At 39.2% G+C, this 13,400-nt stretch overlaps 1 protein-coding gene across 1 annotated transcript in view; it reads left to right on the top strand.

Moving 5' to 3' along the window:
- Nucleotides 1-13,400, top strand: part of RYR3 (ryanodine receptor 3) — a 3,250,282-nt gene that overhangs the window by 2,117,959 nt on the left and 1,118,923 nt on the right. The gene's annotated exons all lie outside the window — the stretch shown is intronic.

Genomic DNA, 13,400 nt, shown 5'->3' on the forward strand with positions numbered 1-13,400 from the left:
ATATTGTATTTATTAATCTGTTGTATTTTGTGACTTTACATTATATTTTTATGTGGAGGGTTCCTCCCTAGGCCTCCACTGAAAAATGGCTGTCAAGTTGGACTTTCTGGATAATCAAAAGACAAATAAATAAGTAAAAAGTTTTAAACTTATATCAGAAGGCGGTATTTCCAGATCACACAGATTGCATTTCAGATGCAATGATTACCATGAAAAGTCATGCGTTTTCTACTAAAATGAATGCTATATAGTCAATTGTCGTATGAATATGTATATTATGTGAGCAGAATTTGTTGGCAGGAAAGACCTCAGGTTGTCATCAGACATATCTCTGTGACCTACGAACCACTTCACCAAACAAACAAGCAAAAAACTGTTAAAACGAACCAGGAACAATGAGAGAAGTTCTTCTGTATGTTGAAAAATCCAAGTATTTATTATACTGTTAAAACGTTAGCGTTCAATTTAAAAATGTATATAAAATATACGCTTTTAGCAAAATAAGTATCTCGCCTTCCTCAGACAAACAGAATACTAGTTACTATTCTAGCATTTATACATGGTTTAAAAATTGATAACCAATCAGCATATAGTGCATTACCTAATTAAGTTTTCACCATGACAACCTTAAACAAGAAAATGCTTTTACCAGTCTTTCCTGGTATAAATGATGTTACATCAATCAAGTGTATTTTGAAGTGGCTGGCTCTTAATAGGTAACCACTCATCTAGTCTGCAGTAAGGAAGGGTAATATGCACCACATGCAACATTTCTTTTTATTTTCATTTATTTATTATTCATTTATTTTTTATCATTATTCATAATTTATTATTCATTATTTATTTTTTATTCGTAATTTTAGATGATATTAGTATTTGCACTTTATACAAGATCATTGTTAAACAACAGCATAAGCATAAGTAACTATGTGCTTTTGTGCTTTAAATTTGTGTCAAGTTGAGCAAGACTGGTAAAAGCATTTTCTTGTTTAAGGTTGTCATGGTGAAAACTTAATTAGGTAATGCACTATATGCTGATTGGTTATCAATTTTTAAACCATGTATAAATGCTAGAATAGTAACTAGTATTCTGTTTGTCTGAGGAAGGCGAGATACTTATTTTGCTGAAAGCGTATATTTTATATACATTTTTAAATCGAACGCTAACGTTTTAACAGTATAATAAATACTTGGATTTTTCAACATACAGAAGAACTTCTCTCATTGTTCCTGGTTCATTTTAACAGTTTTTTGCTTATATCTCTGTGACCTGCATTTATTGTGTGTGGCATTTCATCTTTTCTGAAGCCTAAGAAGAGTTTTGATTTCATTTCAACAGTTTTAAGTGCACTATCCTTTCAGCAAGGCAGTGCTTCTTTCACATCTCTGTTAACACTAGATCTGATGTTATCGGTTTTCATCTGATTCAACATTTGGGTTATCAGATCCAATTAGATCTAACCTCAGTGTCTTCTTCTAAAGCTGTAGATCTGAGGATCTAACTCCTCCTTGACTCATAACCCCTTTGTCTCCACTAAGTTACCTAAGATCTTATTTGTCACCTAAACCTTCCTGGCATGTGTCTGAGACCTCTGCTTTTCATGATAAGTGAAAGCATTTTTATAATCAACAGTTATTACATTTTTTGCTTCCTCCATATCCCTTTTACAATACTAGCATAGTTTGGTCTATAGAAGTGATTTTTCAGCTAGTTTAGCTTTTTATCTATAGAGAGTTTTTCTAGTATTAATATAGCAGTGTGTTTATAGTGTTATGATAGTTATTAGAGACAGGTTAGCTATTAGGACTTGGTTTCCGTGTGACTGTTTTCAAGAAAGTTATAGTATATAGTTATTATTTTTTTTTCTCTTAATAGTTGTTTCTTAACATAATTTTCTAATGTCAGAGAAACCACAAAGATTTAAAAAGTGCTTGGCATGTGGACACAAAATCCCACCTGAAGACTTGCACTCTCTTTGTGTATTCTGTTTAGGTACTGCTCAGCTAGAGGCTAACAGTGATATATGTGTTTAGTTTGGATCCAGGGCCATTCAAGGCAAGAAAGAGAAGGTTATTTGGGTCAGAAGATTTGGGACAGATAGGAAGAAGGTAAGAGGAAGCGAGGACATCCAGCAAAGAGGTGGATGGATTGTGTGAAAGAAGATCTGCGACAGCCAGGCATGAGTGTTGAAGAAGGCAAGAGTGTGACACTGAATCAAGAGAGTTGGTGACAGTTAATTTGATACCTTGATCCCATGTAGAAAGCAATGGGAAAAAGGGGGCCGATGATGATGATGATCAGAAATTTTTTTCAGAAAAGGTCTATTTTTTCTACTGTCAAAGTGCAGATGGCTGACATTTCAAATTTTCTCATAGGGCATAATGAGTACCCTATTGCCTCTCTTAATATTTCCAAAGCCTTTTTCAAGGGTCCCTTCTTGCTAAGACCCCCAGTTGGGGATGCAGTTCCCCTCATGGGACATGACTGTCATGCTTCAAGCCTTAACCCAAAAATCCTTTGAACCAACAGCCTTGATAGATGTCAAGTACCTCTCATGGAAGACCATTTTTCTGACTGCATATATAGCTATATCAAAATTCACAATTTCTAAATGGTTGTTGGACTGCAATGTTTTTGTTTATAAGGATTTGGGTTTACCTTTACATACAAAACTAAAAGCCAATTCCACTAAAGCAGTAGCTATTTGTACGTTCTTAAACAGAGTTCCCATTGATGACATTTGTGCAGCAGTAACATGGTCTACAGTTCACACCTTTGTATTCCTTTACAAATTGGATGCGCAGTCCAGGGCTCATTCATCCTTTGGTTCCACTGTCTTCAGGAATGCCCTTGCCTGATGCAATCCAGGTACCTTTTGCAACTTGGGAATCTTTCCCAAATGTTGAATTAGACAAAAATAAACAAAATTGGATACAACAGTTATGTACTTACCATAAAGATAGATCTGTGCCATCTCATTTTCATCAGGTTCAACATCTCTCCTTCCTTCCTCCTTCCAATATTGCACTGACAGCTTCTGGTGACCAGCAGAGCTCACCTAACACCCTGTCTAATATATTTTTTCCTGTGTACCTTACTGTGTTATTAACATCTTCATCAACTGTGACACCTAAATATTTTCAGTTATAAAAGGGAGTCAAACTTTTAGGTATAAGTCAGCCAACTCAATCTGAGGAAACATAGCAGAGTGGAGGGAATTATGGGTAGAGGAGGAGTCAAGAGCCCTGGATCCACAGCTTTAGAAGAATGCGTCGGGGTTAGATCCAGTTGGCTTCTACAACCCAAATGCTGAACTGGACAAAAATTATTCAACATGGATCTATTGTTGTGGCAAGTACATATCTTTCATTGTTATCATATTCATTTGCTCTGCTCTCTCTTGCTTAAAGGATTTTTACATCTTTATTTGTGTACTGCCAGTGGGACAGTACCGTGTTCCACAACCTAACATTCCTCCCTTCCATGATAGTGGTACCAATGTCTGTCTGCCCATATAGTGCTTCCTGGTTAACTCTTGTATCATATTTTGGTTTCTTGCAGTCATTAATCTGGCCTATGCATTTTCTGAGAATGGACCTCTTAATTTGACAGAAATATTTTTAAATGGAATGGTCTCTCCAGTTAAGTTCTACCACTACTTCCTTCTCTTGAAACACTTACTTGAATCTCATCATCCTAGCTGGGTTTTTTTTTTTCCTACTGTTTTGAAGTCATGTACAGATCCTCATAACAGGTACTGTAGGCACATGTAGGCAATAATGCCCAACTGGGTGTGTGTTAACGTGTAATTAACACCTGCCCAGGGGTGTTATGAGGCCCGACGCCGCAGGCAGAGGGCCTCTGCACCCCTGGAAGTGCATTAATTACACATTAACACATACCCTGGGCATTATTGTTCTTAGAGAAAGGGCTCACTGTCAAATTGTTGTTTTACTTATTATTTTTAAGTGCTACAATATTTTTTTTGCATATTTTTGATGTAAAATAGTTCCTCCGGCTAATGTTTCAAACTTTCTGTAGTACATGTTAATGGTGTTGAAGGAACCATTTTACATCAAAAAATATATATAAAAAATAATATAGTATTTGAAAAAAGAAATAAGTAACTAAAACACAATTTTACAGACAGCCTATTCTCTCTCGTATACACAGCTTTCATACACGCATTCACTCACACAAGATCGCTCTCACTCTCTCAATGTCTCTCACACATACAGTCACTTCTGCTTTCATACATGCATTCATTCACACATGATCACTCTCAGTCTCTCTCTCTCTTTCTCACACACACACCCACACACACACAGTCACTCTTCCTTTCATGCACACATTCACTCACACAAGCAGACAGCAACATAAACACACATACACACGATCATCTCTCTCTTACTTTCATATACGCATACGTACTCTCTCCCGCACACAAACACAAACACACACACACGCTTATTTTACACTCACTAAACAGCAGAAGCCCTGTTTAGCCAGTGTAAAACAGCAGCTTAACCGATCTGTATCTCATGCTCATACATGCATACACTTTCACACACAAACACATACACACACTTTTTTATTTTTATTTTATTTTACACTCGCTAAACAGCAGTAGCACTGTTTAGTGAGAGTAAAATAATGGTGGCCGTTCCATTTTTCTCAGTCAAAGCTCCACGGCAGTTTAATAAGCTGCCGTGAAGCGGCAGACTCCTTTTTCACTCGGCATTACCTGTACATTAATACCCTGCTGGAGAATGCTCTTTCTCCAGTCAGGGTACTGATATACAGTAAGCCCATTCTCTAATACTAGTTAATACACTCTTAAAACAGACCACTTTTGATTTTTTTGTTAAGGATCTCTAAAAGTGCATTAAGTAAGAACTTGAATGTTTGGTCAGTATAGAAGGCAGACATAGTACTGTGTAGTAAACTTCCAGACCAGACCATTTTTAATTTGTTTGTTTTTTATGGGTCTTAACATTGCCTTTAGTAAGAAAACCTGAATGTGTAGCATTACACTGGAAATGTAAAATACACTTACTACAAGAAAATCAGTAATCATAAAATACTTCACAGCATAATCAGACAATCCAAAAAAAATGCTATTGTTCTTCCTTTCAAGAACGAGTTTGAATTTGTGCCTAGTGGAAATATAAAAATAAACTTAATAATGAACCAAAATACAGCCAGGGTAATAACTCTGTTTGGTTAGTACTTTTGCAGGCATTTCAACCTGCTTCATCAGACCATACTAATAAAAATTCAAAGAAAACCACATTCTTGTGGAAGAACATGAGTCTGTTATTCAAATGTGTTTTATAAGTGTGTATGTCTTTAAAACAAGCTCTGTATATTTGAAGAATACTTAGTAACATCTGACATTGCAACTTCGGTAATTACTATTGAAATGTGATTGGTATTTATAATTTAAAATGTTTCAAATAGAGAAGTATTTGAATTGTTATTAGTATGGTCTGATGAAGTAGGTTGAATACCCATGAAAGCACTAACCAAATAGTTATTACCCTGGCCATGTTTCGGTTTATTAGTACGTTTGTTATTTTTATATTCTGTGACTTGATTTCTGATGAGCCATTAATCGTAGTTGCTGGTGTTGTTTTTGTTTTACATTTGTGCCTAGTGGAAATTTATTGCAAATAAATCACAAGAGTTAAGCACTTTCATTCTACTCTTTTAAGATTTTCATCAGAACTACATACATTGGCTCCATTTTGGTTTAAATAACCAGCATAATCATATGACAAATGAAAACCTACAAACCTACCCAAACCATTTTTAAAGTCAGTTTCCTCAAAACATGCTAAAGTATCAGAACTTACTGGTTAAAATTCAAAACATATAAACAACATTTAGTGATATTAAAGTACAACCATAATAAAAAAAAAACATTTCTTAAGTAGTCAGTTGTAGAAAATTGTAGACAGCTGAAATACAATGAATTGCACTGGCACTTGTCACTAAATGCATCACATTCCCAAGGGTTAAATGAATATATTTCTGTTAATAGTCTCTTAAAAGTAAAGATTCTAAATTTGTAACTTGATATCTACACTTGACTACTTATGAACAAGCTATATTTATCTGAGCTCCACCCAACATCTTGATGTTTTCTCACTATGCATCATATTGGTTAGTTTTCTTCTCTGCTAGCCTTTCATTGCTATGCAGTTATTTGCAAGCTGTTTCCAGTCTTTCCCTGTATTCACATTAGTAACCCTTTGAAATTCTGAGACTTGCAAATGCAAGTTCCAGAGCAGCATGACTGAATATTTGTAAACAGACTTACATTTGAAGTCTGAGATCACTGTACCTCAGCATATTCTTCTTTCTCAGATGTAAAACAGTCTTGAAGTTAGTATATATAAGCAGTGCACAGATTTTCAAAATTCACTCTTCTCTACATTCACTGTTGTTTTGTAATTTCAGAACTTGCTGTTACAGGTCTTTATAGGGAGCTATTTCATTTGCTTAGTGCTCAAAGCTGTTTACACACAGATGGTAGAGCATTTAAAAACTGCAATAATTATGGACCCAAAATTCCTTCTAATGACTGACATACCTAACATGTTATCTGTCTCAGAGGAGCATTTCAAAGAAAAATGTGACGTTATCTGTCTCCGAGAGGAGCATTTCAAAGAAAAATGTGACATCTGTTCTTACTTTAAACCTCAAACTATCAGCAATAGGCTCATTTTACATGGCTTATAACTTGAAATCCACTCCTGACTTCAGCCTCGTGCCTACACTTGAGATCAACCATACCATCACATCACATCACCTAAGACCAAACCTAAGATAATGTTTCTTCAGAGTTTTATTCAGAAGTTAGACAAAGTCTGTACTATAGGTCACTGTCCACCACCTGAGTCACTATTCAAACCTTGGTAAACTGGGCCATAGTTAGAACTTTATCCCTCTATGCCACAAGTGCAAGTTCAGATCATACATCTTGTAGATTAAATAACATATACAGCAGATTTGGAGGTGTCTTGCACAAGATGTTTCTAAATAGGCTTTGCAAAAATTTGTGATCTGTTTCTACCTGAATTTCTTTACCATTAGCATATTCATGGAATTTCTCACATGTAAATGCTATTGCTAATAGTTCAGTTTGTGCTTGAGAATGCCGTTTTGTGCATCTTTAAATATAATTGACCATAGGCAGCTAATTTTTTCTGTTGTAGTATTACAATTCCTATACCATTCTGATTGGCATCTATTTGCAACACATTTGGGCTGTTCACATCATTGCACTTTAATGCAGGAGTATCCATAATTTCAGTATCTTATTTTTGACTGTTTCAAAACGTTATCTTATTCCCAGGATACAGCTTTCTTAGAGGCTAATGCAAAGAAAGGGTGGGGCAAAGTGAGCAGTTGCCCTGAGCACAAAGTGTTGGAGGGTGATCAGGTGGTAATGTAGTACCAGCATTCAAAAATTAATGCTGGTACTCCATTTGTGGTCAGGGCTGAAGCATCTCTGGGCTTTATGTCTGATATTTGGCTGTAGGATGCTGTTTGTTACATTTGCAGCAAGTAATTTACTACAGCTCAAATGAGAAGAGCATTTTTTTTGGTCCTTAACTTAGAGGTAAGGGGATGTTAGATATGGGAACTGGGCAGGGCGCCAGTGGCAAGATACTTCATCATTCCTATAGACCACTATAATACCGACTTGTCTTCTGGAATTGGCATTTGTACGATGGCTCATATTTTTTCTGGAACGGGTTTTATACCATCTGATGTTACAGTATGATGTGTATTTCATTCTTGTTCTTCTGATATTACTCTTGCCCTTATATGGGTGATGTTAGCTATCTTAGACTGTTCAGAAACTGTATCAGTCTATTGTCATGCTGCTGTTGCATGTGACTCCGCAATAATACCATCATTTATGTTTACAGCATCTTCCAAATCTTTACCTACTTAGACAACAGCTCCTTTGGCATCTCTGGTGTGGATGAACTACCAAGCAGGAGTCTATGGAATGTATACCTTCCTAATAGCATATTAACTGAACACAAGTATGAGCTGTCTTGATTTAGCATTATTTGCCAGAAAACCTACCCTGCATCCGGTGCAGAGAAAATTGTCATATTTGGCATTTGAGACCACTTATTTTACTGTAAGCAATTAATAAATCTCCCTTAATTATCCAGTTCTAATGGATCAGTACAAATATGAATGTTTTTATGTATCCTCCATGGGAGCCTCTCAATTTCTTCTGTACCTTTGTCCCATCAGCTTGCTCATTCTTGTAGGCATGAGAGCCAGGCATCCTCAAACTATGTGCTAACAATATGACATACTCATTCCTGTTTAAGGGACTGATCAGCCCATATAATCCCCATAAGTGACAGTTGGGCATCAGGGAACAGCCCAGTATACTGGTCCTCTGAAGGTCCCTACTTCATCCCTCCTAACACCTCTACATAAGAAGCCAGTAGATTCACAGTGCCTGCACAAGTGGGGAATGATGTGCATTATCCTACCTACATCATCTCTGAATTGGTAGTACACATACCACTTAATAGAGTGAGTCCATCATAGCCATTTCATCCAGAGATCACCTACATACCACTAAGTGTTATCAATGTTGTCCAGCACACTGACATCCCTCTCACCAGACTGAACAAGGAGAAGGTCACTGTAAGCTGCCTGTCAGGTGCCAGGATCCGCCACATAATGCAAGCACTCAGGTCACTCCAAAGCAAGTACAAGTATGACTCCGTCATTGTCCATGCTGGTGTGAATGACCTAAGATGTACCTCCCTGGACTACATGAAAAGAGACATAGAGGAGCTCTCTGATCATGTAGCCCAGGCTGGTATGACCCTGACCTTGAGTAGCATCTTGCCCTCACCAAAAATGATGCCACAGTATAAAGACAAAATGATCAGTTTCAACAATTGGCTAAAGTATTGGTGTCATTCAAAGGGAGATCCAGTGTCTGTCAGCCTGGGATGACATGCTCGACAAGCCACGTTGCTTCGCTAGGGACGGCTTGCACCTGTCACCCTTAGGCTTTCGTATACTGGCCAAAGCTGTTGCCACCCCCATAGTGCCTTTTTTAGGCAAGGCTCAAAGGACAAACTCACCTCCATAGACAACCCAAGGATAAAAAAACTAAAGGTAATGCTACTCAATGCCAGAAGTCTAAACCTCAAGATGCATGCACTCAAGGCTCTCCTCAGTATGAAGAAAATCGTTGTCTGTGCAGTAACAGAAACCTGGTTCAAGGCTCCTGAGAGCACCCCAGCACTACCAGGTTATAACTCATACCATGCGTTTTGGCCCCAAAACTCGGACCGAAGCACAAAAGGAGGGGGAGTATCTATATTCATCAAAGATACCTACACCTCCAGGTTAGTGGCACTGCACGAAGCATCGGAAACCATCCATGTGCAACTAACAGCGGGCAAAAATGCCTTTCAGTTTGTAGCCTGCTACAGAACACCCTCCCTATTACAGGAACCCCACTTGGCATTCCTGAGAACACTGGAGAATATGAAGGTCTCTCCAAACACTATGTTATTGGGTGACTTCAACTACCCAAACATTGACTGGAAAAACTACTCAAGCCCAAATGCCCTCACCCAATGGTTCCTTGAATTTATAAACTTTAACGCGATGGAACAACTGGTCACCACTCCCACAAGAGGGAACAACATATTGGACCTGGTCATCACCAACATGGGGACTCTATGTTTCACACCAGAGGTAAACCCCTCATTGGTAAGATCAGACCATAAACAAATTTCCCTGGACATCCATATCCCGTCCCCACCCCCAGCCAAGGAAATCACGGTAAAGAATTTCTCAAAAGCCAACTTTGCACTTCTCAAGACTGAGGTGGAATCCTTCAAAGCCCCCGGGCTAGAGGATAATACAGTCCAATCCACAGAATCCTTTACAAATACATTCTATGAGCACCTGCAGGAATGCATGGATCGTGCTATCCCAAATAAAACCAAGACTCACTCCTCCAAAAACAGGAGACCTGTCTGGTGGACCCTGGCCATAACTAAGCTATACAACAGAAGGAGGAAGCTACTACATGACAGAGGAAAATCCCAAAAAGGGAAGGCCTCCCTGATCAGTATTAGCAAGAAACTTCGATCCCTCATAAAATCATCAAAGGCCAGTTTCGAAAGAAAAATTGCCCTAGACACTAAAGATAATCACAAGGCCTTCTTTAGTTATGTCAGGAATATGTGTGGAAACTCCCAGATATGCTCTGAATTGTTGCATAACAGTACAAAATATACCGAACCTACAGACATAGCCAACATCCTGGCAGACAGATTCAGTGCAAACTTCTCCCCCCCCTTCCCCCCAAAGGAGCAAATGCCTATCCCAACTGAATGTAACCTCCCTGACATCACAGATGCACAGGTGAAAGCTGCCGTCTCCAAAGCAAAAAACACAGCATCTATTGGACCGGACGGTGTCCCAGGCTGTGTCTTACACAAGCTCCAAGAAAAACTTAACCCTCACATTAAGTCACTGTTCAAACTTAGCCTTACTACAGGATATGTACCCAAAGAATGTCGTACAGCTACAGTGGTCCCACTCCACAAAGGTGGTGCCACAACGGACCCCAGGAACTATCGCCCCATAAGCCTGACTAGTCTGGTCTGTAAAGCTATGGAGCGTATTATCATGGAACTCATAAACAAAGACATTGGGAGCCTCCAGACACTGGACCCTACCCAATTCGGCTTTATTAAGGGCAGATCTTGCCTCTTAAACCTAATTGATTTCTTTGAAACAGTTACCAAAGCCATAGATGAGGGCAAGGTAGTCCACAGCCTATCTGGACCTCACAAAAGCCTTCGACACAATACCCCACTCGGGCATCATAAATAAGCTTACCAGCTTAAATATCAACCCCTATATCACAAGATGGGTTGCAAACTGGCTCAGAGATAGAACCCACATGGTCAGAATTGCAGGTGCCATGTCCGAATCCAACCCAGTTACAAGTGGCGTCCCACAGGGCTCAGTTCTGGGACCTCTCTTGTTCAGTATATACTTCTCTGAGGTTCAGGCTAACACGGGCGGATTATGGCTGACAAAGTTCACAGATGACTGCAAACTGGGGGCCATAATCAAATCTCCAGCTGACACAAACATCCTCTAAAAGGGTCTCACAAAGATGGATGCTTGGTGCCAGAGCCACGGCCTCAAGCTAAATGCTAAAAAGTGCATAGTCATCCCCTTTGGGAAAAACAAGGTGCCCACAAATTACCACATAGGTGGTAATCCATTAAGTACGGAAGAAGTAATTAGAGATTTGGGGACCAACATAGATAGTAATCTCTCCTTTGATAATCACGTTGCCAAATTGGTTAGAAAGACCTTCTATATAGCCCACCTTATCACGAAAGGGTTCGCATCTAGATCAAGAGAGGTCATTGTGCCCCTCTACTCGTTACTCATCAGGCCCATAATTGAATACAATGCCCCGTTTGGGATGTACCTTACCCGACACCTGCAGCAACTGGAGAGACCCCAAAAGTACCTCACCAAGAGGATCATGGGTTACAAACAGATGTCCTATGCAGCTTGACTAAAGAAACTCCAGCTCTACTCAGTTGCTTACCGCCTACTCAGAGGTGATCTATGCCTGACGTACAAAGCCATGTCAAACCTAGAATTAATGGACATGCTCCACCTCAAAAAATCCAAGTCCCTTAGAGCTACACGCTCCAGGGACTTAAACCTCAGCACAAAAATAAATAGGACATGCTGGAGGGACAGATTCATTTCCCAGAGGCTCACCTCACTCTGGAATAGAATCCCAATTCATGTTAGACATAGCCCCTCGCTGACCCTCTTCAAGCGAAATCTGGACGCGTGGATGGGAAATCGCAAATTCACCCCTGGGATCTCTTCTGTGTTCTTGCTAGACAGAGGCACAGTAAACTAATCTTAAAGGGTACCTTCTGTGATCTACTTTACAGAGGCACAGTAGGCTAATCTAATAGGGAGGCGGAAGCCAAATACACTCTGGCTAGGCTTATAAATGCCCTAGGGCAGATAGCCTAGTATCTACCTATGAACCTATGTGGCAGACTGGGCTTCTTCCCCATTTTGGATGGGTGAGGTGACATCAGCCCTGTTGGCCAATCTTTTACCTGTGACAAATACAGGTCACAAATCTCATATTTGGGGCTTCATCCCTCTTTGCCATGATGGCCAGGGTTTTACAAATGTGAATTTTATCATTTTAACTATGGCCTTAGTATTCCATTATTGTTTTGATGCTTATTGCTTGTTATTGATTCCTAGGTTTCCTGTTCTGCTCAATTCTTGCTCAGCTTTACTTGTTAGTGCTTAGTTTCCTAGAAGCACTTTTCAGTAACACAACATTTTTTTATGTATGGGGACATTTTCCTGAAAATCTTGCTACATCTGTCAAGAAATAACCATAGCCATGCAGGATGTCACTGCTATGGTCTTGCACAGCATCTAAGATGCCTGCATGTGAGTTTGATTGATTTGGAATACAAGCAGTTTTTGCTTTCTCATTGTGAAATTCTTTTGACAGTTCCAAGCTTCTTACAGGATATATGAAACAAAATATTAGGATAACTAATTCCCTTCTGTGTAATTCATTGAAAAAGAAAAAAAGAAGTGATGTCTTTACCATAATGTTCCATCTGTGTTGTCGATCTTCATTCATTTTTGACAGATGGGTTCAGCTCTGACCTCTCAGAACTTACTCGGACATTATACGTAGCTCGCACCAGCCAAACCTCTTGAGCTAAGGCTCTACCCACAATATACCTCCTCCATTACCTCAGATCGACTTTGCAGAGAAGTAGAGAAAATACAGAAGCCCTGTCTAAGGAATAACCCTGTAGCATCCAAGGACTAGGTCCTATCCTGCAGAAGTTTCTTGAAGGGGGAAGGTAAGTGAGATGCCAAGAATGAAAGAAGATCGACAACACAGATGGAACATTATGGTAAGGACATAACTTCTTTATCTGATGTTGTCAATCTTCATTAATTCTTGACAGATGGGACAGAGTCCCCAGCTACTTTAGGTCCTGGGCAGACCTAAGGAAGGATATTCCTGAGTACCATAGAGCCAAAGGATGCTTTTTCCCTGGAGACCATATCTAATTTGTAATGAGTGATAAACATATGAGGAGTAGCCCATGTAGCAGAACATTTGTCTTCCATGGAGGCCTTGGAATGAAAGGCAGCTGAAGTGGAAACAGATCTAGTGGAATACGCTCTAACTGGAGCAGGTAGTTTGAGTTTATTCCAGATGTAAACAAAGGTAATACAAACTCTAAGCCATCTTGATAAGGTAACTTTTGATACCAGTTTACCCAATCCAGGTCCTAAAAAG

This window comes from Protopterus annectens, chromosome 6.part0 (assembly GCF_019279795.1).
Source record: "Protopterus annectens isolate FY-2018-M chromosome 6.part0, PAN1.0, whole genome shotgun sequence".
NCBI classification, from domain to species: Eukaryota; Metazoa; Chordata; order Ceratodontiformes; family Protopteridae; genus Protopterus; species Protopterus annectens.